The 23532-nt window shown below is 42.9% G+C and overlaps 1 pseudogene; it reads right to left on the reverse strand.

Annotated features, from left to right (window-relative positions):
- Positions 1-3521: 3521 nt before the first annotated feature.
- On the reverse strand, positions 3522-10716 carry LOC148031086 (malate dehydrogenase, mitochondrial-like; annotated as a pseudogene).
- Between the last annotated feature and the right edge of the window lie 12816 nt (positions 10717-23532).

The raw sequence follows: 23532 nt of genomic DNA on the forward strand, positions 1-23532 counted from the left end.
TATTTCTCACTCTCTTTGAACCAAGTGTAGCATTGATCTACTTCACTTGAGTTGAGGTGCAAAAAGAACCGATGTAGGTAGTTAACTAATAAGTGACCTTAGCATCAAACTAGAAATCCCGATTTAGATTGAGATCCTAGTGGATTTGGCACGAATACTTCTATTGCAAAGTGGACTTGAGAAAGCCTAGGTAGCAAACCTCGTGCTATTCTAAGGAGTACCAAGTAGTGTCGCTAGGACAAGTCTCTTGATGGACCACTAAATCATACCATTGTGTGGGCTCCTCAGTCAAGCGAGTTACAGTCCCAAAAAATGGATCCCTGAGGGATAGCCAAGAACACATAAAAAAATCAATGACCTCCTTCTATAAGCATTGTCAAAAATAAATCTAGAAATTCCAAGACTAAGGCTACTTTCCATGAGTCCAAGGATCCTAGTGCATAGTCATCTTTGACTAATATAATTGACCAATCCACTACATCAAATGTTATAACTTCCAATTCTAAGGTGCAACCCGCATAGTCATAGCCATTGGCTATGACCAAACTTATCACTTCAACTACTAGCAAACAAGCCTCTAGTGCTTCAATCTCACAACATAATACTAACTCTAGCCCAAAGAGCACAATGAATCAAATGATTGACAAATCTTATTCTTCTCGACCAAAAACTCAAGTGCATTTAAAGCTAGTTAAGATATCTCTCATGGAGACTCTAAAAAATATGGGGCAAGAAAAGGATCAATCCAAGGTTATGAGTTTCAAGGAACTAGATGAAACCTTAGAACTAGATGAAACCTTATTAACTCCACTCACTCGTACACATATTTATGCCAAGATTGAAATTTAGACAATTGAGGATGAGAAGCTCTTAGAAAGTCCTTTGACATTGTCAAAGTAATCACAAATTTGTTGGTATTATCTAACAGTCATGGGAGAATGCTCTAAATCCTCATAACCTACGGGCTTATCCATATACACCTCTTCTTACAATTCACCATGCAAGAAGGCATTCTTGACATCCATTTGCTACAAACTCCAACTTTTGGCTATTACTAAGGCAATCAGACATCTAAACTTTTCCATTCTAGCAATCCTCCTTATACTAATATGCTTTCCCTTGTAGAGATCCACCTCTAAAATCCCCTTTGAGCTTGCATCTTGAAGTAGCAGCATTATGAAGGAGATAGCATGTAGCTTCATCAAGATCACTCTTCAATACATTCCTTTTTTGCGAGCTAAGAAACCCTGCTTGGCCATGTGAAATCCCTCCAAGTGGGTTGTGAGGAAAGTGTTGCATGATGTGAACTAGAGCGATATATATAAACTTTCTACTAACACTGACATAATGACTAAAATCAGTGTGCTTGAGACTCTAGATCCTAAGACTGAAATTAATTATATCCCTACTAGCTTAATCCACTAGTTAGACCCAATTGAGCTTGTTGAATTCATGAATCCTATAGAGGAAACTGCTTAGACTCAACATCAAAGGGGCACAAACCCTAATTCATAGGGATGTGAATGCTAAAATGTAAAAGGAATGCAAATCCTAAAATGCAAATGGGGAGCCACCCTAGAGAAGTGACCTAAGACTAAATCTAATTTGTGTCTATATAAGGGTGATAGGTCTTAGTTGTATTTACCCTTTTGTACATGTGTTGAGTGAGGAACTAAGGGAAAGTGAAGCTCTACATCTTCTTCTTACTTTTCTTCTTTTTCTTCCCATTCATGGTAAGAGGGTTGAGTTTTGAGTTGTATATGAGGTTGAGAGATTGCGAGAGAGAAGAGTTCTGGTGGGGTGAAGCTCTTCTCCATCTTCTTTCTCCCCTTTTTCTTCTTCATATTCTTCTCTCATCATTGGTACACTTGGTGGTGGATGCAAAGGAGCGATGGCATTAGATCATCTTGTTTGGGCCATGGAACCATATTCAAGCCTTCAAGCTTTCGAGCTACAATGATGGAAGATAAGTTGGTGAGTTTACTACACCTCAAAGCTATTATTGTGTTCTTACTTTCTTAGTATAGAGAGAGGGATGCATGGTTGATTAGAGGAGAATATCGAGAGATAAGATGAGAGATTGTCACCAAAGTGAGTTGCAACTTTTGAACGAATAGAAGTTTGTCCAATGTTTTGACTATTGTATGTTTAGCCCAACATCAGCAATAACTTTTGGTACATGGGATGAACTGAAGCTGGCTTTCCTCTCACCAAATTTAGGCATGAAGGCTTTGATGAGTGGATGTGAGAGAAGTTTATGAATTTAAGCCAATCCCCTCGAGAACAAATTGAACCATATGTCTCAAGAATGGAATCCATATTGAAAAGATTGCCCTAGTCTTCTACGACTCTCATGTTGCACATCCAAGGTCGGCCTAGCAGGATGTCGTAGTCCACTCCCTTCATGACTATGAAGTCAACAGAGAATTGGACCATTGTGATATTTACTGGCCAATTTTTCAACACTCCGAATGGCTTCAACTTCATTCCATTTGCTAGTGTGATGTTAAACCTAATAGTCTTGACTAGTGGGGTACCCTAAGTTTGGAGTACCGCATGGCTTAGTACACTCACTCATGCCCCTATGTCTATGATCCCCTTTTTGGTGACGTCTCCCAGTGCTAGGATTGGTAGGACTACATGCATTTCCGTGCCTTCCCAAAAGGCATTGACATGCAGGGATTTAGGCATAGAGTGTAATGTTAAACTCGGTATTTGGGTTTTTGCATTGTGCTCTGGCAAGCTTGTGGCAATTGGCTCATTTGGTTCTTCAACCCACTGCTTTAGCTCCAGCCATAGCATTGGGTGCTGTTAAAAAACAAGGATGTAGAGCTAATTGGCTATGGTGGATGACACAAATCATAGAACCAATACATGATAGAGAAAAGAGATTGTAACTCAAGTGAATTAGGTTCCAAGATAGATTTTCTTAGACTCATAAACACAATCCCTAGTGACTCAAACTAAAAGTACCATTCTTTTTTAAATATGAGCCAAGTACATGCTTATATAGCTTTTGGTTTATTCCACTCTCCTCATTGTGCTTATGGGATTTTGTCATCTCTTCCTAGAGCACACATCATATGTCTATCTTCCAACCTCTTTTGGGTACACATATCAAGCATCATTTGCTATTCTCAACACCCCCCTCAAATGATGAGTTCCTACCATGGTAGGGTTTGTTACACCCACTATGGGAAGCAAATCCACTTTGGGAAAACATGATCCATGATGGAATTGCAAAACATTTTGTAGCAGTGGAAAATATCTTGTTCTTCATGCTTCTTTGGCATCCTTTGCTTTTCTCGATATTTTTGATCTTTGTTGGTCTTGGTCTTATGCTCTTCATCTTGACTTGACAAGCTCTCTTTGACATACATGACATAGATTTTGGGATACATGATTTGCGGGATTTATTTGGCTTGGGCTCATGGCTCTTTACATTGGTATTGATCCTTTCAGTTCTGGCAGCATTGCTTCCAAAGCCCTTATTATTATTATTATTATTATTATTTTATTTTTTAATAATCAAATAATGGACCCAAAGGAAGTACTTCCTCCACACCATTCATAGCAAGTTGCACCTTGGAAGAAAAAATGGTAGCTCGGTAACATTTGATTGGACAAAGGTACACTCTACAGCATCAGGCTCACCATTCAGACCTTTCAAACAGGAATTAGCAAACATAGCTCCAGCATATGCCATAGACAACGTGGCTCTGCCTTTGCTTGTACCACCTTAGTTCCACCATCTTGGGTCCTCTTTATTAAAGCCTCAAACTCTTCATCTGTTAGGCTTGCCTTTGGTGTTGCATGGGAGAAGAAGGGTAGTATTGTAATTCTAGCATGACCACCCACGATTGGTACATCCACTTCTTCCACAACGAACCCTTTTTTCGCAGCATAAAAAATCTAAGTTCGGACAACATCTATTGTAGTGACATCAAATAGTTTCTTGAGATCATAAGTTTTGGCCTTTTTAACAACCTTAGCTACTATTGGAATTGTGGAATTGACTGGATTACTTATCATGTTGCCAACAACCTTTGGGCAATGCTTTGAGATGGATGTACATAGAGACTTGACAATGCCTGCATTGATGTTAAATAGATCATCAAGAGACATTCTGGGTTTGTGAGACACACCAGTAGAAATGATGACCACATTGGCTCCTTGCAATGCAATTCCAAGGTGCTTTTCACCTGCATATCCACTAACCTCAACTCTGGTGTTGACATGGCTGACATCTGCAACAACGCCAAGGGCACTAGTGATATCATAGAGGTAGAGGCTAGAGACCAGTGGGTTGAGTTTCATGAGCAGGGCCAGAGGTGTTGGGGGTAAAGGCGCCTCAGCCGTGCCGCCCCGTGTATTACTACACTGACAGTACCCGCCACTGCACACTGCAGGTGGCGGGCGCCCGTCACGTCACTTTATTCTTTATTCTTTTAGTGACAATTTGAATAAAGGAAGGCCCGGTCACACATTGTGACTGTTGGAGTTCCCATTTCTTGTCTCTCTCTTTCTTGCTCTTGCTCTCCCGCCATAGCTCGCGTGCAAGCTTCGATCCTTCTCACCTTTCAACTGGTATCAGAGCTTGGCATTCTCTTGCTCGAGCTCGACTCGGTGCTTCCCGACCTTCGCATCGACTCGCTTCACGCATTGGGTCTCCATCCCGGCAGCCATAGCCGACCTCTTGAGCTCCCGACTCGCCCCGGCTTCCCGAGCTCCATCCTGGCCTTCTTGAGCTTCATCAGGGCCTTGCCCTTGAGGTATTGCTTCAGCATTTGCAGGCATTTGAGTGTATTCTCAGATTGAAACAGGGCAGGAACAAAGGGCAGCCACTCTTCTTGAGCTCCATAGCTCATATCTTCCCTCCCCTTTGCATTGGGCCTTCATGGCTTGGTATGTGCCTACCTTGGGCCATCATTGAGCCCCCCATTACCCCCTTTTCAGCCCATGTGGAGCAACAGCAAGTTCAGCACCAACAGGGCAGATTGCATCATTTTTTTCCAGGCTGTGAGCACTCATCTACTTCAGCTCCACACTTGGCCATTGCTTCTTGCTCTCTACCTTGATCAAGAGGGCTATAGACTTCATGTTTGATGTCATTCAAGCTTTGGGTATTGGTCTTGATCTTTCGGGGCTGATTTCTTCAGATTTGGGACTGTCATAAACTGTCATAATAGGCTGAAAACAGGGCAGCACCATTGGCATTAGCATTTGTTGCTTATACTCCATTCCGGTTGTGCTATTTGATGCCCGTATGCGGTCTACATGATGCCTAGTGCCTTGGAAATGTATGCACATGATTATGCCATGATTTTGGCTTGAAATATTGGCTGATTTGGGACTGTTATTTACTGTTATACAGTGCTGGAAACAGGGCAGCCACACTTGGCATTGGCATTTAATGCTTATACTCTACTCCGGTTACCTTGTTTGATGCCCGTATGCGGTCTACTTCCTACCCGGATGTATTGGGGATGTATGCATTTGGTTTGACCATGATTTTGGCTTGAATTTGGGGCTGAAATCTACTGTTTAGAACAGTAAATACATGCTGGAATAACAGTGGACTGAAGGTACTTTACATGCTTTGGCACTTACCTACCGATACCGGATGTATGCTTTGAGCTTTGGCATGATATCTCTGACATTTGGGGACGACTTGGAGCATATGTATGAGATTATGGGATGCTTTTGAGCTTCGCATTAGCTCCGTCTTCACTGGCATTTGGACCGACTCGGCATGCTCGTGGACCGCCTATGCCTCATGTCTCTGCTTGACAGTTAGGCTTTTGCATTACATGCTTTGGTTCGTGACATATGCTATTTGGTTCGTGTATGCCATACCGACATTTGGAGCTTGGATTTGGATGTATTTGAGCATTCCCGGCTTACTTGATCACTGATCTTGGTTGCTATTTGGATGTCATTGAGTTGACCGAGAGCTTATTTGGGCTTATGTATTGCTTCATGGTTAATACGACCGGTGCTTCATGTATGTCATGCTCTCTCGGATGCGCTTGATGCATTGACAGGGTCACTTATCACTGGTGCTTTCTCTTGGGTTGTTTGAGCTTCTGAGCTCGCTTTGTATGCCTTTTGTGCCAGTGGGAGCATTTTACATGCTTGCTTGACCTTTGACAGTTGCATGCTATTGGAGCACTTACATGTATTTGGAGCAGTTTATGTCTTGAGCAGCTACATACGCATTGAGACTTTGGGATCATACTCCGATCTTTATGGATATGCATTGATGTACTATTGGTTCGCAGGATGCTTATGAGCTGAGTCTCATATTTGGATCTTTCTCTTTGAGCAGACACCTATTTGTGTCAGGTTTTGGCAGTTATAGGAACACTTTGCCTAGAGTGTCTGGGGGTGTGCCTTTCACTGGCAGATGTTATTTTGACATGCTTTGGTGTTGAGCTCTTGTTCTTTTCACTGTCATTGGCCTTGCTTATGTCCGTTTCATGCCGGATTTGGACCTAGCATTGTTTGCTTGACATTGGATCCTATTTTGGGACAGTTTGCTCTCTAGACTGCATACCTGCAATTTATTACAGCAAGCAGTTATTGGTGGACTGAGGTGTACTTTTCATGCTGAAATATCCTGATTTGGTGTACCGCACCTAGTACTAAGTGGGCAGCAACTTTTGGCACACTTTGCTCACCCTTTGGACCCCGTTTTGATCATTTTTGGGCAGTTTCTGCAGTAAAACAGCAAGCAGTTTTGGACTGTTTGGGCATTTCCAGCCTGCATAATGGCGTCATCTTCGCATGATAGTGCCATCTTTAACATTACAAAGTTGGATGGTACCAACTACTCTTACTGGAAGAGTCAAATATGGCAGGTTTTGGTGCAGAAATCTCAGATTAAGCCACTTCGGTTGAGTGGGGAGCAGCCTGAAACTATGGACATTGACGACTGGCTTGAACTTGATGAGCTATGCAAGTCCACGATTGTATTGTCTCTCACTGAACAGGTACATTATAATGTATTTGAGGAAGCACAGAGTGCATGGGATCTATGGAATAAGATCAAGAATCTTTATGATAAGAAAAGTCCGGCGAGTCAGATGTACTGGTTGAAGCAGCTTATGGATCTGCGCATGAAGGATAATGCGACTATGTCTGCTCACTTGAGCCAGTTCCATGCTATACTGAAGAACCTGACTTCGCAGGATATCACCTTTGGAGAGGAAGTAACTCCTCTTTTCTTGCTTGGAACTCTGAATGAGTCATGGGATGTATTCCGCACTGCTCTTTGTGCCTCTAGTGCTACTCTAAAATTGGCAGATGTTGAGAGTGCTCTTCTTCAGGAAGAGGTGAATCGCAAAAACTTGGATGCCTCTCGTGGTAGTCATGCTTTGACAGTTAGAGGCAGGAATGACAGGTATGACCGTGGTAATGGCCGAGGCCGTGACTCGCAGAAGGGTCGGTCTAAATCTCGTGGTGGCAAGTCGCGTAGTAAGTCGCGTGGACGCAATGCAAATGTCACTTGTCATCATTGTGGGAAAAAGGGCCATATTAGACCACAGTGTCATGAGTTGCGCAATGAGAAGCGCAAGGATAAGGGGAAAGATAAAGTGCAGGAGAAGTCCTCTGATCGCAGCATAGTACCTGCGAAGTCCAACGTCAAGATTGAGGAAATTAATGTCACGCAGACTGAAGAGTCCGATGGTGGTGATGAGTTTATACTTGCAGCTAGTTCTTCTGATGCTTCACACTTGACTGAGACACCTAGTATGTATGCACAGTGCTGGTTATTGGATTCAGGTGCGTCCTTCCATGTGACGCCTTACCGTGAGTGGTTTCACTCTTACCGTACTGTATCTGGATCAGTCAAACTTGGAGATGACAGGTCTCTTGATATTGTGGGCTGTGGAGATATTCAGTTGCAGTTTTCCACTGGCAGTTCCTTTTTGCTCAGGGATGTACGTCATGTACCTGCGCTTACGCGTAGTCTTATGTCTGCAGGACAGTTGGATGATGCAGGATTTCATGTCTGTTTTGGGGATTCTACCTGGAAGATTACCAAAGGCAGACTTGTGCTTGCTAGAGGCGCCAAGGCTGGCAGCCTCTATCCTCTTGTTGTATCTGGGTCTTCTGTAGACCATGTTTTGGCAGTGGGCTCTATCCCACATGTATCACTTTGGCATGCCCGTTTGGGGCATATGTCTTTGAAAGGAATGAAAATGTTATCTGGTTTGCAGTATCTTCCGCCTTTGGATTATGCATGTTTTGACTCGTGTGATCATTGTCTTTATGGTAAGCAGAATAGGTCTACGCATAAGAAATCGGGTAGGCCACGCATGAGTGAGCCCTTGGCATTGGTGCATTCCGATGTTTGTGGGCCTATGCCTTGCATGTCTATGGGTGGCGCGAAGTACTTCGTTACCTTCATTGATGATTTTTCTAGGAAAGTGTGGGCTTATCCCATAAAGCAGAAGTCCGATGTCTTGGCAGTTTTTCAGAGATGGCTTGCTCTTGTTGAGAACCAGACTGGGTATAGGCTGAAATGCCTTAGGACAGATAATGGGGGAGCATATGTCTCGCATGCTTTTGAGCAGTTTTGTGATGACAGGGGTATTAAGCGTCAGTTGACCGCCCCTTACACCCCATCCCAGAATGGTTTGGCTGAGCGCATGAACAGGACTATTCAGGAGCGTGTGCGCTCTATGCTTAGCCATGCAGGCCTACCCCAGAGTTTTTGGGCTGAGGCAGTTAGTACGGCAGTGCATGTCATAAACCGATCGCCTTCCAGTGGATTGGATTTCCAGGTTGCAGAGGAAGTTTGGGCTGGTAAGCCACCCTCTTATGCGCATCTCCGTGTCTTTGGATGTGAGGCATTCTGCTATGTGCCCAAGGACAAGAGGAGTAAATTGGATCCAAAGAGCATTAAATGCATATTCCTTGGCTATGGTGAGTCAGGAGAGATGGGCTATCGCCTATGGGATCCACAGGCGCGGAAAATAGTACGCAGCCATGATGTCGTCTTCCATGAAGACAAGATGCACAGGCAGCCTGAGAAGGTGGTTGAGATCCGCAGAGTGATCTTTCAGGAGGAGCCTAGAGCTCCAGCACAGCCAGTAATACAGCCTGCAGCAGTTTCTCCACAGGGCCAGGGTGTTGGACAGGCAGTTAGACAGGCAGCAGAGCCTGCGGTGAGACGGTCTGCTAGAGACAGACGTCCACCTGACAGATTTCAGCCCTCTACGCATTATGTTTTGGTTACAGATGCAGGAGAGCCTTTCACTTATGATGAGGCTATGTGCAGGGGTGACAGTCACTCCTGGGAGAGGGCTATGCAGTCTGAGATAGACTCCCTGCATAAGAATGAGACTTGGGATTTGGTTGCCTTGCCTAAGGGCAAGAAGGCTTTGCCATGCAAGTGGGTGTACAAGCTGAAAAGTACCCCTGGACACCCCAAGCCGGCATACAAGGCTAGATTGGTAGCAAAGGGTTTTAAGCAGGAACATGGTGTGGACTTTGATGAGGTCTTCTCTCCTGTGGTTAAGATGACCACCCTGCGCTTAGTCTTGGCTTTGGTTGCACAGCTTGACTTAGATCTATATCAGATGGATGTCAAGACGGCTTTTCTACATGGGGACTTGCATGATGAGATCTATATGGATCAGCCTAAGGGCTTTGCAGAACCTGGCAGGGAGCACCTAGTGTGCAAGTTGAAGAAGAGCTTGTATGGCTTGAAGCAAGCACCTAGGGAATGGTATCATAAGTTTGATGCCTTTATGCAGTCACACGGCTACAGCAGGAGTGCTATGGATCCGTGTCTTTACACGAAGAAAGCCCGTGATGGCAGTTTGCTTATCTTGGTACTCTATGTTGATGATATGCTGATAGTAGGGAAAGCTCATGATGAGCTAGATGCTCTTAAATCTTAGCTAAAGAAGAGTTTTGAGATGAAGGATTTGGGACAGGCCTCACATATACTTGGGATGCGCATTAAGCGCGATAGGCATCAGGGACTTTTGTATCTCTCACAGCGGGAGTACATTCATAAAGTCCTTGAGCGCTTCTGCATGCAGGACGTAAAGCCTATTGGCTGTCCATTACCTTCTTATGTGAAGGTATCACAGGCCGATTGTCCGCAGACAGATGAGCAGAGGGCCGAGATGGCCAAGATCCCTTATGCATCAGCCGTGGGCAGTTTGATGTATGCCATGATAGCCACTCGTCCAGATATTGCACATGCAGTTGGTGTTGTGGCACGCTATATGGCTACACCTGGCAGCAGACATTGGGATGCCGTGAAGGGTATCATGAGGTACCTGAAGGGCACAGCAGATATGTGTATTTGCTATGGCAGCCAGGATACAGGGGTCGTGGGGTAGTCTTTGTGTTGGGGGTAAAGGCGCCTCAGCCGTGCCGCCCCGTGTATTACTACACTGACAGTACCCGCCACTGCACACTGCAGGTGGCGGGCGCCCGTCACGTCACTTTATTCTTTATTCTTTTAGTGACAGTTTGAATAAAGGAAGGCCCGGTCACACATTGTGACTGTTGGAGTTCCCATTTCTTGTCTCTCTCTTTCTTGCTCTTGCTCTCCCGCCATAGCTCGCGTGCAAGCTTCGATCCTTCTCACCTTTCAAGAGGTTGGCCGATGCCCCTTGCGGTGCCAAAAATCGCAACCTTGTGCAGCTATTTGAGAGCTTGAGGGGTCCATCAAAAGATGCTTGTGAATGTCATGGCATTCACGAACACCAATGCTAGGGTCTGAAAATGGGATGCACTTTGTAGTATCTCGAAGAGTTTTTTGCTTTTTCTTGTTGGCTTCTACCCAAATCACTCATTGTTTGCTTTACAGATCTAGAACTGAAAAGAAAAAAACTCCCAAATTGGCATTGATGATAGGAAGAGCAGAGGAAAAGAGATTGTCAAAGAAATGATCCATGGTGTCCATCATGCTAAGGAGATAGTGGGATGAGAAGTAGAGAAAATGGGCCTAAGATATGAATATGGCAGAGGGCCTTAAGGTAGGTTCAACTCCTACTATCCATTTACATTAGAATACAGTTAACTAATGATGCTAGAACTAGCTTGCCATGGCTTTGATACCATGTTGAAAAACACAAATCTAGAGCTAGTTGACTATGGTGGATGTAAATCATAGAACCAATACATGATAGAGAGAAGAAATTGTAACTTAAGTGAATTAGGTTCTAAGATAGATTAGCTTGGACTCATAAACACAATCTTGAGTGACTCAAACTGAAAGTACCATTCTTTTTGAAATATGAGCCAAGTACATGCTTATATAGCTTTTGGTTTATTCCACTCTCCTCATTGTGCTTATGGGATTTTGTCATCTCTTCCTAGAGCATACATCATATCTCTATCTTCCAGCCTCTTTTGGTCACACATATCAAGCATCATTTGCTATTCTCAATAGGTGCTCCGTAAGCAGGTCGCCTAAGCTCAAAGTTATCGAGGTGGTCACTAGTGTATTGAGGAGGTTGCTAGTCACTTGCCTCTCTCCTATGTCTGCAGTTCTTGGCCACTGGCCTTGATTGCCTTGCTGGCTTGTGGTGCCATTACCTCCCTTGAACTTGGTCATGGGAGAGAGATTGGCGTGCTTATGCTTGAGAGGTCATCGATCTCATCCTCTAGTATGGATTCAACATCCTTTAGGTGTTCCTGAGCCTCCTTCACTCACTCTTTCACCTTCTTGATGGCTTTGAGTTGGCGCTTCGGATTAGGGTACTCCCTGACCTTAGCATTTCCCTTCTCAACCGTCCATGGAGCTGACGTTTCTTCCTCAGCATCAATGACTTTCCTTCCAACCGGCAATGTTTTGGCACTTTCAATTTTGAGGGTGACCTTAGCATCTAGTCTTTTCTTCCTTCGTCTCTGGCTCTTCTTTCCAACTAAGGTTTCCTCAAGGTTGCTAGACCCTAGAAATGATATCCTGTCCTGGCAGGCCATGACCTGTAATGGGATAGGTGTTGCCTCCCCATTGAGTGTCTCCACACCGAACAACCCCAATGGAATCGATGGCTCATTCGTCGAACTAGAGGATGGCCTCCGTCTAGGGAAATCGACAAAGAGATGAGTGATTCCACACTCAATGCATCTCAAGCCAGCCTTATCTCTATTTGCTTGCTCCCTCTTGGGGCAACACAAAGAAATATGTCTCGGGTGACCACAACTCCAACACACGATTGGTTCTTAGGCTTGCCCTCCTAGGCCTCTGCCTCTGCCTCTACCCAATGCCATCACCAGTAGTACTGGTCAATAGTCCATGAGGATATCATTGCCTTCCTCATTGTATAACACATATGGGTTTACATAAGGCTCATCGTTGCTAGGCTCATCCACATAGTGGACTAGAGTATCACTCGATGGATGGGTCACGTAGGGTCAAGGCGGGGTCTAGGGATACTTGTACCACTGATTTCCATCCTAGGGATGGTCAATTTAGCAACACTTGGTGCTAGAAGAGCCAATGGGGCTCCCCTTCCAAAGAAATTTGGTAGCCTATTCGCGCCTATTCGCAAGGTGGAGTTGATCGTAAGGTTGCGGGTATGGGAGCCTCCGAGATAATCGACAATTCATGGTGTCATGGTTGAACCTACCACAATTAGCACAAGGTTGTGACCTAGGGTTATGACACTTAGCTGGCAAGTGGTTCCATCGCAATGCACACATTGGACATGTGGGTGCGTCAGTCATCTCATCATCTCTTGCAGTTTGGCTATGTCCATCCTAATCTCTGCTAACTCTTGACCCAACTCAGTGCCCTTCCCTTTGTCCTGTGTGCTTGGGTCTACTCTCTCACTCGGCATTGAGGCTCTCTCAGAACTCTTGGCACTAGACTCTTCCTGATTCGAGCCTTTGGAGCCTCTTTCCTTGACCTGGTCATTCACTCTAATAGCTTCTTCAAAGACCCTTGCCAGTGCGTCTTGCTGCAAGCTTGAGTTGCTGGCCAAGGCTTTGCAGAGCTCTTCGCCTCATATTTTGTTGATGAATACCGTGGATACCGCCCTTTCGATTGGTCTCTCACTCATGGGAATTCTCTTGAAGAGGCTCCTCACATGGGTCACATAATCTTGAATGTCCTCTCTCTCTTTCTGCTTGACTTTCACAAGTCTCACTAACAGGTTATCAGAGTATCCCGATTTGAAAAATCTCTTAATGAAGAGATTTTTCAAGCCATTGAAATCGACACACTCCGTAGAATCTAGACTTGTGTACTAGGTCCAACCCTTGTCGCCTAAGCAACATAACCAAAATGTAGAGGCGAGCACAAGCTCTACCACCAAGACCCATAGACCACTTATTGTTCAAGTGTTTCAAGTGAGCATTGACTATCTCTCACATAGCCGATGTACCATCCCTCTCTACAAGTGTAGTGAACTTATCTTGATGCCCGATTGAGTTGCTTCCTCTCTCAAGCACTTCGATTGCTCCACAATTCTTGATGCAAGCTCAAGCATCCTCAAACCTCCATCTCCAAGCTCCATCCTCCATAACTGTGCGCGAGACAAGAGAAGAGATGGAGGACTTTTCTGCACTTCTTGTGTTTCCATATTTTTCTTGACGCACCTTCGTCTTCTGTTTCACTTTTGCCTTGGCCTTATATTTTGCTTTAGATTTTCTCGATTTTCCGCCTTGTTCATCTGAGGGTTAATAGCTTAAAAAGTAAAAGTCTATTTAAAGATCTTGTAAATAATATCGTTAAATTATTATTGCAATATTTTTCTAAGTACCAACTAAAGGAAATTCACTTATGTTGGGTAAGTTAGCCCTAAATGGGAAATTCGTGTCTTGCTTAACAACGTTGAAAGATTTGTACTCAATACTTCTTTATGAGAAGAAAAATCATTGTTAGAATGTAAGGCTACCTTGGGTTAAGGATCTACCTTGGTTATGTGAAGCTGTGAACTACACCATGGTGTGATTGTCATTGTTTGAAAGGATTGTTTGTGTTTGCTAGAATCTAGATCTCTGATTAAAAACATTGACAAATAGGATAAAAGGAAAAATCACACTAGGCTACCCCCAAGTTAGTTGTGAGACCCTTGGAGTCATGATTATCGCTTCAAGAGACTTAGACTGGCTCCATAGCAAAAAGGTCTATCCATAGGAATAGTCTAGAGTAGTAGGGAATGTGGATGCCAGGGGGGCTCCGATTGTAAATTCTGCATTACTCCTAAAATTTGACAAGCCCCTTCGCGGCCCAGGATGGAATCCTGGAACCCTAACAATGGAGGAATCTTGGTGGATAGAATACCCTCGTAGAATTTTGTATATCTTCTACAGGATCGAAAAGATGAAAATTGTAATAAACTTCCAATATAATAAATGAATTTGTTTTTATTCAAGGGTTATTTGAATTGTATGTGTGTCTGTGAGATAAATTACGTGAATGAACCTGTGATTTAATTGACTAATTAAGGAAGTTGGTTGTGTATGTTTCAATAAATGTGTTATAGGTAATTAAAAAACTAAAGATGATACTGACATCAAAGGAAAGTGGATGGGCGTGACCCCTGATGGATCCATCGAATGGTAGGGTGGCCCTCTTGGTTAGCTGGGAGCTTTTCTAAATCGGTGATAGAAATAGGAAGATGATAAATTGATCAACTAGACACTAGGTAGAACTGATTTTGCCTTATGTGCAGGAGGGTTGACATACCGCACTCCCTTCCATCTCCCATTCTCTTTGAACCAAGTGCAATGACAAGTTCGCTTCAGTTCGAGTAATCCCGTAGGAAATGGGAACTCAAAATTACTGATGCTAGTTGGCTATTAGGAGACCCATCCGATTTTAGGAACCCAGAAAGTTAGGTGGATCCTAATGGGTTCAACCGGAACTCTTCCATTGTGATGTAAACTCAGTAGGTCTAAGTTGTTGAGATATCGAGCTCCACTCGTGATACGCCAGGGTGACCGTTGTGTATTTATGTCACCGACTTGTCAGTTGCAGACGCGGTTGGTACACCGCCCATGAATAATAGCTACATGATAGCTATCCTTATCTACTCTAGTTCGTGGCTCAGTTAGTATGCCACCTTAGTTAGTTGAGTTTGGTTTGAGACCCATATATAGGGTTCTTCTATTTCTTTGTACTTGAGTTCTTTTGGCTTACACAACTAAGAAGAGGAAAACTGTTTTCAGCCTCCACCCTTGTGTGTCTTCCCCCATTGTGCAAGCAAGAAAGCTTCAAGCGAGACTCCTTCCTTCTCTCCCACAATCTTGACATGGTATCAGAGCCTTGTTCGTGGTAAGGAGCTCAAGAAAGCAAGCCAAGCTCGCGGTGTTCTGGTAAGAGGAGCAGTATTGCTTTCATTTTCTGTTTCGGGAGCAGATCTCTGCAGGTAGCACAGCCGGAAAGTGCAGGAGTGCATTGTCTCAGGTTGAGACGCCCTTCGCGGTGAAGCAAAAGGGCAGTATATGCTGCGGGACGGGGCTTTAGCCCTCGGCGACCTTGTTTTTTTGATTTGAGGCCATTTCGGGGCCTGTTTTGGAGGCGGAAGTTTTCTGCACGCACTCAGGAAAAGGCCCAGTTTTATGCTGTGCAGCCACTGTTCTACAGGTCGGTGAATAGTTACTGTAAAAATTGCATTGTATGCTTGTGCGAAGAGACATTGGGAGTTACAGAATCATCCCTGTTGCCTGTTGATGCAAAATCGTCACTAGGAAGTGACTGTGTGGTCAAATACCACTTTCGCCAGTTTTGCAGATTTTCCCTTGTGAGGGTGAAGCTGTAGTTTTTGCAGTGACAGAATTTTTTGCAATCTTCTGTAATGGCATCTGATTCTCTTTCACAGATTGTCACTGTAAAGCTTGACAAGAACAACTTCCAAGCATGGAAGTTTAGAATGACGAATTTCCTTATGGGAAAAGGATATTGGGAATTTGTTGCAGGAAATGAAGAAGAACCAGTTCTTCCTGATGTTCCCAATCAACAGCAAATGCAGGCATTTAAAGCATGGCATGAGAGAGCCAGGAAAGTTATGTATTGGCTGTCTATCAGCATTTCAGACTCTATGATTGTGCATATTCAGGATGCAAGTACGCCAAAGGAGGCATGGGATACTTTGTCAAAAATGTATAGCACAAATACACAAGCCAGGAAAATGCAGCTCAAGCAAGAGTTGCACAATGTGCAAAGAGAAAATATGAGCATCAACGACTACCACATGAAGGTGAAGAAGATTGTAGATGCACTTGCTTCCATTGGGTCACCAGTGGAAGATGATGATTTAGTTTCTGTGACCTTGAATGGTCTAGGAAAGGATTATGCACAGTTTCGGACATCCATTTCAGTTCGTGAAAGATTTCCTGATTTTGAGGAGTTGATTGCTCTTCTAATTTCTGAGGAACAGAGAAATGGTGGTGCATCTTCTTTAGGAGGAACTTCAAAAGAAGCTGTCTTCTACTCAAATGCTGGAAGAGGTAGAGGTAGAGGTAGAGGAGGCCGATTTGTAGGCCGTGGCAGAAATCAGAATATGCAGCAAACTCAAGAAAACCAGTCCTATGGAGGAGGACGTGGTAATTCTAGAGACAGGGGGAGCCAAAGAGGTTGTGGTGGATGGCAAAGAGGCCAAAATGCAAACAGTAATGTTGAATGCTACTATTGTGGTAAAATGGGTCATATGGCTAAAGACTGCTATAAAAAGCAGAATGACATCATGAATGGAAAACTGCAATAAGGAAATTATGCATCCTCTAGTAGACAGGGTGATGACAGAAATGAGCATCTGTTTATGGTGCAGCACATGAACAATTCTGTGACAAGTGCAGAAGAAAGCAACGATGTATGGTATGTTGACTCAGGTGCATCAAACCACATGACAGGTCATGCAGAATGGATGGAGGATGCAAGGAAAATGGAAAAACCAGGATTTGTGGAGACTGGTGATGATACTGCACATCCTATTGTGCAGATTGGAAAAATTCCATTGTCTATGCAGGATGGGAAAAAGAAATACCTGTCCGATGTATTTCATGTCCCGAATATCATTAAGAATCTGGTTTTTGTTGGTCAAATGGTTGAACAGGGCTTGCAGGTCAGATTTAATCCTCATGGATGCTTTGTTGAGGATATGAAAAATAAAGGTCGCTTGATAGCAAAAGAAAAGAAGAAGGGCAGAATGTTTACATTGGATGCAGACATGTCTGAATTGAGTGCAGCAATGTTTGCACATGGGACCGGTGTAGTTGCAGATATTGATATCTGGCATAAACGCATTGGTCATGTTAATGTACAACGACTTAAATCAATGCAGGCCCAAAATATTGTTGCAGGTTTGCCGAAATTCAAGGTTGCAGAAATGCATAAGGTATGTGAAGCCTGTCAATTTGGAAAACAGGCAAGGAAACCATTTCCTAGACATGTTCAAGAGAGTAAGAAGCCATTGGAATTAATGCACTCTGATGTGTGGACAACTGAAGCTGCATCTCTTGGAGGCTGTCATTATTTTGTCACTTTTATTGATGACTATAGCAGAAAAGTTTGGGTGTATTTTATGAAAAAGAAAAGTGAAGTTTTTGGGCATTTCAAAACTCTTAAAGCGATGGCTGAAAAAGAAACAGGCCTGCAGATAAAATGCCTAAGGTCAGATGGAGGGGGAGAGTACCTCTCAAATGAGTTTGCAAGGTTCCTGCAGGAGCATGGCATAAAGCAGCAATATTCATGCAGTCATACCCCACAACAAAATGGAATTGCAGAAAGGAAAAACAGGCACATTGGAGAGGTATCTCGTGCCATGCTCAATGAAAAAGACTTGCCAGATTTTTATTGGGCTGAAGCAGTTGCTACAGCAGTCTACATAATGAATAGGACTCCCACTGCAGCAATACATGGAATGACTCCAGAGGAGAGGTATACTGGTAGGAAACCAGATATTTCTCATTTGAAAATTTTTGGTTGCATTGTCTATGTACATGTGCTAGATGAGTTGAGATCCAAGTTGGATCCAAAAGCTGAGAAGTGCATCTTTATTGGTTACTCTCTGCAGCAAAAAGGGTATAGATGCTATAACCCTTCTACTCGTAAGTTTACAGTGAGTAAAGATGTTGTTTTTGATGAGATGAGTAGCTGGTATAAACCAATAAATGTGATTGATGATATAGATGCACAAAATGGTAATGCTGCACAGAATTCACAGCAGCAGTCACAAAATATTAGTGGACCTGGAGCGTCCTCTAGCAGTGATTCACATTCTTCGCCATGGACAGGCAGATTGAGATAATGAGAATCTTCTCAAAGTAATGCAGATAGTGGTATGCATGTATCACGAAAAGGAAAAGAGAAGGTTGATCAGCCCATGTTTGATGTGAATGTAGGTCACTCTTATGTGGATGGTGAATCCAGTGGCTCAGAATAGAGCATTGATGATGAGTTGGGTATTCCTTCTATTGTTACACCTGGAGTAAGGAAGACTAGGGATATTTTGAGAGCACCTGGGAGTGAACCTACTTTGCGCAGGTCTACGAGAGCTAGGTATCCTGTGGATAGGCTGAAATATGATGGATTTACAGCCATTCACTATGCATATATGGTTAAAGTGATATAGGAACCAGAACCCACTTCTTTTGAGGAAGCCATGGGAAAAGAAAAATGGGAGAAAGCCATGGATGAAGAAATGGATGCCTTGGAAGCAAATGCTACATGGGAATTGGTACCTTTGCCTAAAGGTAAAAATGCAATTGGCTGTAAGTGGGTTTATAAGGTGAAGCACAATGCAGATGGTTCCGTGAATAGATACAAGGCAAGATTAGTAGTCAAGGGGTATGCACAAACATATGGCATTGACTATGAAGAAACATTTACTCCGGTTGCAAGGATGGCAACCGTAAGAGCAGTCATTGCTATGGCTGCATCAAAGGGATGGTCTTTACATCAGATGGATGTAAAGAATGCCTTCTTGCATGGTGATTTGCAAGAAGAGGTCTATATGGAGCAGCCACCAGGTTATGTGCATGTTGTTCATCCTGATGCCAGGAGGCATATTCCACGGTGGATTCCATGAGGTTTTACGGTGGATTCCGTAAACTTAGATGACCGGGGCTCATATGCAAAGAGGATTCTTTGTGCAAGAAGTTGATGGGGACGCCTGTCCTTTTCGGGCGTTTCATTAATTTAGTGTGTACATGGGTGATTCCATAGCGGGTGATTCCGCAAAATGCATATTAAATTAATAAACGTTTATGAGTTTAGAGTGCGCACTCGTAATAAATTAAGGTTAGGATTTATTTCTAACCAGTTGATTTATTTATGTAGCTGAAGACTGCTAGGTATTCACTTTTGTCGGTTTAATTGTGTTATTTTACTAACGATTGTGAATGCTTCAGTTGATGTGTAGAGATAGTAGCAGTGGTGGAGGAAAGCATTGGAGTCTAGCGAGTTTTCGATCTTTGGACTATATTTTGATAGGCGCCACGCCTATATTTTGATTATGTCTATAGAGACATCGATTATTTATTATTATTTTGTATGCGCTTATGCGCCTGGATATGTTATTTTTATTTGGACATTGAGATTGGGCGTGCCAGACTCTTTGGGCACCGTCCATTAGCTTTATTTTCCTATTTTTGGTAGAAAGCAAACTCAAAAGCTAAAAGCTTGTCATATTTTTGTAATTGGGCTATTTTTGAGCAAAAAGATTGGAAATATATATTAAATACATGCTTTGTGAAGCGCTCACACAAGGCATGGGGGAGATTCAACCCAATTTGTCTCTTGTCTCATGTCGTGCTTGCTTTTACATTGGTTTTTGTGCTAAAAAGTAGAGTACTTTGTTCTTGGGGACCTTTGGGAATTCACTACGTGAGCTACCTGCGTCCGATCTGCGCACCAGTGGTATCAGAGCGGAGCAGAGATCAAGGGCTTCCAATCGCTACCAATCTCGGGCGAAGGCGGAGCTCCAGGAACAAACGGCCTCTACAGTCAATCTCGTCGCGAACCGTCGATACAGGCAGACTTCTGGCGATCAAGAACCCCTATTTCCACTGTCAGATCGCGAAGGACCACTCTCTGTCGGCGGAGGACCACTCATCAATTCTCTTCATCAAGTCGTGATAAACAGTAAGAAAGCCATATCTCTATCTTCAAAAAGCTTAGTGTAAAAGCTTAATACAAAGCTTAAGAAGCTTAAAAAGCTTCTAATCAACAAATCGTCAAGTCGTGGCAAGAGGAGGATCAGTCCGAAAAATCCGCGTGAAGGAAAACGGCCCCCCCCCCCTCGATTGAAAAACGGCGGACTGTAGCTTCTTACTTAAGCTTATTTAGCTTAAGCTTAACTAATTAAGCTTAAGTTACTTCTATACTCTGCAAGTCAGTGAAGGCAGAGAAGTCTGCAAACTCCGGGTCACGCACTCCAGAAGACAAGTTCAGCAAGTCACTTGGAATCAAGTCCTGCAAGTTCTGCAAGTCGGCTAAGTTCAATAAAGTTAACAACCCTGCAAGTCTGTTAAGTCTGCAACTCTGCAAGTCAGACTAAATCAGAACTGACTATTGCCTAAAACTCCTAGAAGACTTGTTCGTTTGCAAAAACTTTGAACTGGAAAGTTGTTCGCAGCAAGCTGTTTTACCTATCTACAAGTTCGTTGAAGTACTTTCAGCAAACGGAGACAGAAATATCTCAGAATTTCTGAAAATTGAAGAAGAAAATACCCAAAAATACATAGCCTTGTAACCCCAAATTTGAGCTACGCTCATCCCGCTAACTGATTTTGAGTGAGAAAGGTTTGTTGAGTTTTACAGGATGACTACCCCACATATGGATGATCCTATGGCTGAAGACGACCTACCCGAGCCTACCATGGAACAAAAGCTGGATCTTATCATGTTACAATTGGACGAAGAGCGAAGAGCTAGGCAAGCCTTGCAAGCACAATTGACAAAGCTACAAGGAGCGTCCACTGATAAAGAAGAACCTCAAGCTGAAGATCTGATTCGCCGTACCATCGACGCCACTCTTGAAGCACAAACCATTCGCAAGGAATCCAAGATAAGTAAACGAAGTTTCAAGTTTCGCACTTTCAATGGCATAAGAGAAGGAAAAAATGTTTTATCATTCATTAGTCAGTTTGATGACTATTTCCATGAGGAAACTTATCCTGAGAAAGATAAAATCAAGTGTGTTACTAATCATCTGATAGATAGAGCATCACTTTGGTGGACTGTAGTCCGCAAGAGTATAGAATGTCCTGCTACATGGGAAGATTTTAAGAAGAAGTTCATGCAAAATTTCCTTCCACCGCAATTTCATGAGAAGGCTATCAAGCAATGGGATTTACTTCAACAACGCGACCGTGAGCCTATTCCACAGTATACAGAGCGTTTTTGGAATGCACTCCTACAGCTACGCATGCTTGAAGACGTACCAGAGACGACACATAAGCGGAAGTACATGTCTGGACTTTTTGGACATTACTACGCGGAGGTGAATATGTTCAAGCCTGCTACCCTTGAAGATGCCATCTCCTTAGCTCACGACACTGAAGATAAGTTACGTGGAAGAGATCGACGACCACAGCCATTCCAAGCAAACGGTAATTATGGATCTAAACAATTCAATTCCAATTTTAGAAGGTTTAATCCAGGTCATTTTTCATCACCATCTTTCCGCAAGAATTGGCCTAAACCACCTGCATTACCATCCACTGTCAATCCAAATCCTAAGCCTATCCAACAAGCAAATCCAAATATACCCAGACTCCCAGCCATTGCAAATAATGTGACCAAAGCCAAGCCCATCGTATGCTACAAGTGTCACCAGCCAGGCCATCTCGCAGCAAATTGTCATTCAAAGAAGCCATCAGCACATATCAACTACCTTGGAGCTATGGACGAAGAAGAGCATGAGGATATGCCGGATTTCACTGAAGAAGAAGATGATCCTACTACTACTTCCGACACTTTACCAGGTATGCCTACTTTACATTCATTGTTGACTATGAAATGCATGGTACATGGAAAAGAAAGAACTGTATTGCATGATGACGGTAGTACGCATGACTTTATTTCAGCAAAATTGGTAAAGGAATTAAAATTGCATACAGTACCTATGCACTATCGTATAAAAGCTGCATTTTTAGGCACTAGGTACAATGGCACACAAGAAGTTCAAAATTTAGAAATTCAAATTGGTCCATATATTGAAAGAAGAAATTTCTTAGTTGTCCCATTACAGTCTAGCGACATTATTCTAGGAATGCCATGGAGACACCAACATAATCCCAATATAGATTATTCCACACACACAATGAATATTAATTTTCAAGGAAAATCTATTACATTATTTGGTATGCATGCATCTCATATGTTTCCACTGCTTTCGCATACTCAAGCAAAACGTGCACTACGCAAGAATACTAAATCATATCTCATTTGGGTGAATGAATTGCACGCAAAAGAAACTCATATGCATCCTAGGCACAAGGAATTTCTTGCATATTTTAAGGATTGTTTTGTAGAAGACCTACCACCAGGTTTACCTCCATCACGTCGAGAAGACCATAAGATTGACCTAATACCTGGCACACAACCACCTTGCAAAGCCCCGTATAGGCACAATCAAATAGAGCAAAAAGAAATCCAGAGTCAAGTAGAAGAATTACTAAATAGAGGTTTAATTCGACCTAGCAGTTCCCCATTCGGTGCACCTGTGCTCTTAGTCAAGAAAAAGAATAATACTTATCGGATGTGTATTGACTACCGAGCATTAAACAAGATCACTGTAAAGAATAGGTATCCTATACCTAGAGTTGATGACCTTATGGATAAACTGCAAGGATCTTCTATATTTAGTAAAATTGACCTTAAATCTGGATATCATCAGGTGAGGCTAGATAGATCTGACATATTTAAGACTGCATTCAGGACACAGTTTGGCCATTACGAATTCTTAGTTATGCCATTCGGATTAACTAATGCACCTGCCACTTTCAGTAGAATGATGAACCGTATTTTTCTAAAATATCAGTATTGTGTGATTGTTTTCTTTGATGATATTTTAGTGTTCAGTCAAAGTGAAAAAGAGCATTATGAGCATTTATCATTAGTTTTTCAATTACTGAAAGAAAATCAATTGTTTGCAAATCCTGACAAGAGTGAATTCTTTAAGACAGAAATAGAATATCTAGGTCATATTGTATCAAAAGAAGGAATAAAAGTTGATCCTAAGAAAATTGACGCAATATTGCATTGGCCTATTCCTAAAAATGTACATGAATTACGCTCATTCCTTGGTCTTGCTAGTTTCTATAGGAAGTTTGTACGTAATTTCTCATTACTTGCTTTACCACTGACCAAACTTCTTAAGAAAGGTATTGTTTATCAATGGACTGAAAACCAGCAGAAATCCTTTGATTTACTTAAACGTGCATTGACCAATGCCCCTGTCCTACAATTGCCTGACTTTAATAGACCATTCTTTTTAGTTGTGACTGATGCTAGCGGATCAGGAATAGGAGCCGTGCTAATGCAAGACAACCATCCAATAGCATATTCTAGTTCTAAACTGAAACCCTCTGAGCTCAAATATTCCACTT

Source organism: Lygodium microphyllum, chromosome 9, assembly GCF_053477565.2.
Source record: "Lygodium microphyllum isolate KBCC chromosome 9, Lygodium_microphyllum_v1.1.10, whole genome shotgun sequence".
NCBI lineage: Eukaryota > Viridiplantae > Streptophyta > Polypodiopsida > Schizaeales > Lygodiaceae > Lygodium > Lygodium microphyllum.